Here is a 6,000-nt window from a genome sequence, read left to right as displayed (position 1 = left end):
CCGTGCCAGAGCGAGGTGGCTGGCTTGTGCTGGGAGGCCCGGAGTAAGTGGAACAGCATGCCGCTTGAAGGCGAAGGCGGTTTTGAGGCCTTGTATGTGGAAAAGGGCTTCTGTGAGTAAACCAGATTTTCTGAACCCATGTATCTAGCCTTCCCTTTGCTTCATTCTCTCTCTCTCTCTCTCTCCCTCCCTCCCTCCCTTCCTCTTACCATGTGGTAGGATTGTGCAAGGTCGTCACGTACGGCCATTCTTTCTCCCTCTCTTTCTCTTTTTAACATCCTACTCTACCCCTCCAACTCATCGTTTTAGACCTTCTCGTTCCAGAACAGTTCCTAGAGTTTAGCGGTTCTTCCGCTGGACAGAGGTGATCAGATGACTGATCAGTGCAGTGATTGAACTCTTCCCCCTCATCTGGCTGGCGGGCTGTGCTGGCGGGTGGTCCTGTTAGGGGATGGCTCAGGGTAGGCTGTGGCCTCTGAGCCGCACCACATCTCGTCTGAACAGGGTACCATACGCAGACCTCATCAGTCACTTAAGGACAGCAAGTAATTGTTTAAGGTCCTGTTAGGCAATAAACAGCCATGAAATTCAATCGTTTGCCAGCCTTCAGCCATGGCTAGACAGAGTCACTGTATCTGTTATTATATTACTGTTTGATGTGAAACAACATCTAACATCACAAAAGAAACCTATTAATGGCTACACTGACTGTAATATTTATTTACAAAATCAATACAAACAAATGTCTGAGTATTTCAAATGCCCCTGCACCAGTTTTATGAATGATAAAGTATATTTCTGCAACAAATCATCTGCATGTTATTATAATATTATATTACTTTAGGATGGAATGGTATTATAACATAGATATATAGCATATTACTATGTGATAAGCTTTTAAAAAGAAATGTTGAAATTAAATACACACTAATATATATATATATATATAAATTATAAGGTTATATTTATTTTTTCTTTAGCAGCTGAGGCTGTTTAACACTAAATTTATATATTGTTCTATTGCACAGTTGCACTGTCAAATAATACATCTACATAAGTAATATTTAAATAAATATTTCTAAATAATATTTTAAAATGAGATCAAAGTTTGACATCACAGATAAATTGACACAAAGGGCTGACACTTCCTGTGTTTGTTGCTACCTAAGATTCCGCTGCCTGACTTCACACGGGTACACAGCTCACCCCCACTGGGTCTCTGGCTGACAAAACAACACAGAGGAGACGCAGCAGTGAGTACACACAAAAAAACTGAAAAAAGTCACAGCAGCTCAATGGCAGCCATCATGCTAATGAGATAGCGTTAGCGCTCTGAGAGCCTCTCCTCCCCTCGGCTTTGTGATCTCCTCAGTCTTTCTGTTTTTGTGACTCACTGGGGCTGTTTTTGTGTTTCTCACCCGCGCTGGTCCAACATACCCGCCGTTCCAGCTAGCTGTCTGTCTGTCCGTCTGTCTGTCTGTCAGCAGCTCGGGCAGAGTGGTGACTAACACTAATCAGCAGCCTGACGCATGATGTCACACCATAAATGCGTGTCCGTCATACATATTTCATACATACATACATAGAGAGAGAGAGAGAGAGAAGCACAACAGGCTGCCAGATGTATGTGTGTTTTTTATTAGAATTAATTTATTGTTGATAGATAAAATCATCAATAGATATAAATCCATAGACGAAAACCTTTTAGTGATAAAAAAATATTATAGTAATAATATTTGAGTTTCTGTTAATCCATGTAGAATAAAACTATAATAAGATGAATATGAGCATGTTCGCAGACTACATCAAAATCTACAATTCTATATTATGTTGGAACTAAGGAAGGAGTCTACACAAATATTTCCTTCCAAAATATTCCCCACAGTCAGTTACAATTACAAAGCCATTTAAAAAAAATCTTCTGACCAGATTTTACTCTGTGCATGTCTGGTGGAGAGAGATAGAGTGAGATAGAGAGAAATATTTATGCTGGTCAATTCACACAATACACGAGCATAATAAAACAAACCAATAAAAATAAGTAGAAGACTATTTAGTTATAGCATTCAAAAAAAGAATGATATTTTTGTAGGAGTTTCCCACTATTTATCAAACATGATGAAGTGTAAAAGGTGGTCTTCCTCTGAAGCAGGAGAGGAGCTGTACGCTGGTCTCTGCCGTGCATCCAGTTGACTCTTCTCCCACACAGGCGCTGTGTGCAGCGGAAGGGACACATGAAGGATGGATAGGAGTGCACTTCATATGTGAGCCCGCCTGTCAGAACGTGGGCAGCAGTGTGTCAGTGAAGCTTCACACGGAGCTGACAGAACATAGACACACTTGTACACAGTACACACACACACACACACACACACACACACACATACACACTCACACACTCGTATATATATACACACACACACACACACACACACGCACACACACACACAGCATCTGCAGTGCGGAAGGCAGCTGCACCGCAACAAAAAGACACCAACCGCACCACACACCCACGCATACATATTGTATTCACACCCATGTGATTACACATGACATACTGACCCCAGCATTTAGATTTCCTCCGCACTCATGCACACATACTAAACAGGCTTCAGGCACATACACACACACAGACACACACACACACACACACACACACACACACACACACACACACACACACACACACACACACACACACACACACACACGTTTGTCAGTAACATCAAAGTGAGACAGAGCAATCTCCACTCTTCATTGGTGACTGACTGTGGGTTAGCACTTCATTGAGCAGATTTCAAATCAAAGCACAGGCTTGTGGCACCCATGTAACGCTGTGCTGCTGGGTTACTTCTGTTTAACTCTGCTCCTTATGAATAATCTTCCCCCTCTCCTCACACTCCCCCTTTCCTCTCTCTCTCCTTCTCTCTCTCTCTCCCTCTTCTTGACCTGTCTCCCAGGTAGCGCACCTGTCACCGTTAATAAGTCAGCGCCGGTTTCCCTGGGCGATCAAGCCCATCGACTGTCACTCACTGCACTGGCTCAGTCCCCTCGTCTGCTGACATGCACTCGCACACTCTCTCTCTTTCACACACGCACACACACACACACACACACACACACACACACACACATACACGCACACACGCACACACACACACACCAGACACGCACACACGCACACACACACATACACGCACCACACACACACACACGCACACACACACACACACACACACACACACACACACACACACACACACACACACACACACACACAGTCTCACATGACATCCTCTCCCCACCCTTTCAAGCCCTGACGTTCGCCCCTCAGTGCATACCTTGTGTGATCTTCACACAATGAGCAAGAACATGGAGTCCACTCTCATTCAGCTGCCCCCCCCCTCTCTCTCTCTCTCTCTCTCTCTCCCATTCTGACTCCATTCTCTTGCCAATCAAGTGTTTTCTGTAAAAATCCCACTTCATTTTGATGTCCTTGGTTTTACAAAACATTAAGCTTTGAAACACCCTGTGAAACAAGTGTGTGTGTGTGTGTGTGTGTGTGTGTGTGTGTGTGTGTGTGTGTGTGTGTGTGTGTGTGTGTGTGTGTGTGTGTGTGTGAGTGTGTGCGCTTGTGTGTGTGTGTGTGGCAGTGAAAGTGTGTGGACAGCTGCATTCCTTGGAGCAAGATTCAGAAGCTGAGTTCCATGGCAGATCAGCTCATGTGATTGTATTCTCTCCCCAGACTGGTTATTTAGGAGATGTCCCATAGCGCTGATACAAACTCGGCTTTGATGAGAAAACTCTGCTTTTTGCACCCTGAAATATCCCCATCACAACTACCCCACAAACTGTCAGTCATACTGCCATTAGCACAATATTGCACCGCTTTGCCTTGCATTACTGATCAAGCCACTAATTATATTATATATTCATTTCTTAGGAACCATTGACAAATGCATTGTTTAAGGCATGCCAAGCCACGCGCATCAGGAGAAAAGTAAATACATTTAGCCATGCCTAAATGTGTGTACCCTTTGCAATTTGCCGCTGTAATAGACTGTTTAAACAGAGGAAATGAATCAATACCATAAAAGGCTGACGACTTATCAAGGGCCTTGATTTTTGATTTGGGAGAGACAAATTATAAATAACATCAATAACCATTGGAATGCATGATTGTTCCTTTTTTAAAACATCCTTCTGTGTTTTTTTTCATGGCGTGACCTTCACACTGGAGTTAAACACTCAAGCAAACACACACACACACACACACACACACACACACACACAAACAAAGAAGAAAACTCATATTGTATGCTTAGCCTCATAAATATTGATACACACAAATACACAGATACATACGCTTAGCGCACACACACATACACACGCATTGCACGCACGCACGCACAAACAAACAGATGCACACTCATTGACACACACACACACACACAGAAGCACACTCATTCTCTCACACACACACACACACACACACACACACAGATGCACACTCATTCTCTCTCACACACACACACACACACACACACACACACACACACACACACAGGCATACCTACATAGTGCAGCCCCTGCTAGGGTAATGACGTGTGGTAAAATGAAAAGTGGTGCATACATGCATAAGCCATACATTTACACCTGTAAATAATTACACTCTTACATTTTTGCAGCGCTGCCAGTGTGAGTGGAAGCTCCGAGTGCAGGCATTCTTACAGCATCGCAGGGGACACGCACAATCACTTCCTCATGATCTCATTTTGAAGAGCTTTCATTTGAAAAAAGCCCTTTTAATGACCCTCACAGTGGTCGGCAGCACTTTTTGGAGTTGTGCGCTGTAAAATATTCCATTAGGAAATTGTGTAGAAACCCAGAGGGATCGTTGGGCCACACGCCTTAACTCCATAGGGCTGTAAAAAACAAGGAAAGAAAGGAATAAGGAAAAAGAGACAGAAAGAAAGAAAAATGCAGAGGAGGCATGCAGGAAAGTCCCTGCGTTAAACTCGCTAAGCACTCCTGTCAGACGCCCCCACTTGGCACACAACTTCCTCCCAAAGTGCAACTCTCTTCCTGTTTTCTTAGTCACAAATGCCACCTCTGTAGGCCTCTGTTGGTTTAGCTGCGCTGGGCTGGGAAGGCTTCCCTGAAGACTGAGTCATTACCCACTCTTTATCACCACTGGGTGACCTTTACTGTCCAACACAATGGAGGTAGTGCACACAGGTTATTAACATTTTCTCTACGTAAACACCCTCCACTCTGTTATTCTGCTATTGAGTTGAGAGGAAGCAGAGGTGAAATTATATTGAATGACATGCAGGTGTGTGTGTGTGTGTGTGTGTGTTCCTTAGTAAATGTGTAAACCTGTCCTTGTGGGATTTTGTGTGTGCATATGTTTAAAAGCATATGTTTGAAAGTGGGGTGTGTTAGTGAATGTCTGAGTGTGTGTGTGTGTGTGTCTGTGTGTCTGTGTGTGTGTGTGTGTTTCTGGCCTGAGGTCCATCTCAGACATGACAGGCGGGCCCGGCCCTTCTCCTTTGTACTGCTCTCTTTTGTTCTCTCCTCTCCTCTCCTCTGCTCTGGCCGTCAGAGGAGTCCAGCGCTCTCACCAAACCCCCTCGCTGGGGCCCTCCCGGGGCCGCGGCAGACCGGCGTGATTAAGTCTAGCCCTGCTCCGACCCCCAGACGCTCCAGCCAAGCCTCCCACTGCAGCCCTCCCCTCCGCTGCCCCCCCCACCCCCCCCCTCCCTCACAATCCAGAGTGATGTGTGAAAAATTGCGGGGAGTCCGGCGGGTGCCAGCGCGCCCCCTCTTCTCTTCTCCTCGCCGTCCCTGGCCAGAGCCTCTCCTTCTCCTCATGCGCTTCCAGCTGAAAGCTGTAAGTTGGAACAGCGGGCCGACAGCAATGGAGACCAGATGCCGGTTTTTCTCCTCTGTCACTTGGCCGCTCCCCGGCAGATGGAATTCGTATCAGTCTGGTCTCTC

At 45.3% G+C, this 6,000-nt stretch overlaps 1 protein-coding gene across 1 annotated transcript in view; it reads left to right on the top strand.

Moving 5' to 3' along the window:
• Positions 1-6,000, top strand: part of bnc2 (basonuclin zinc finger protein 2) — a 162,928-nt gene that overhangs the window by 117,498 nt on the left and 39,430 nt on the right. The window lies entirely within an intron of this gene.

Source organism: Alosa pseudoharengus, unplaced genomic scaffold (genome assembly GCF_046254945.1).
Source record: "Alosa pseudoharengus isolate Yale_2024_CS ecotype anadromous, Long Island Sound unplaced genomic scaffold, YU_APseudo_1.1 YU_APseudo_1.1_scf_2, whole genome shotgun sequence".
NCBI classification, from domain to species: domain Eukaryota; kingdom Metazoa; phylum Chordata; class Actinopteri; order Clupeiformes; family Clupeidae; genus Alosa; species Alosa pseudoharengus.
Note: the sequence above shows the minus strand (reverse complement) of the source record. Positions and strands in the feature narration are given on the sequence as shown.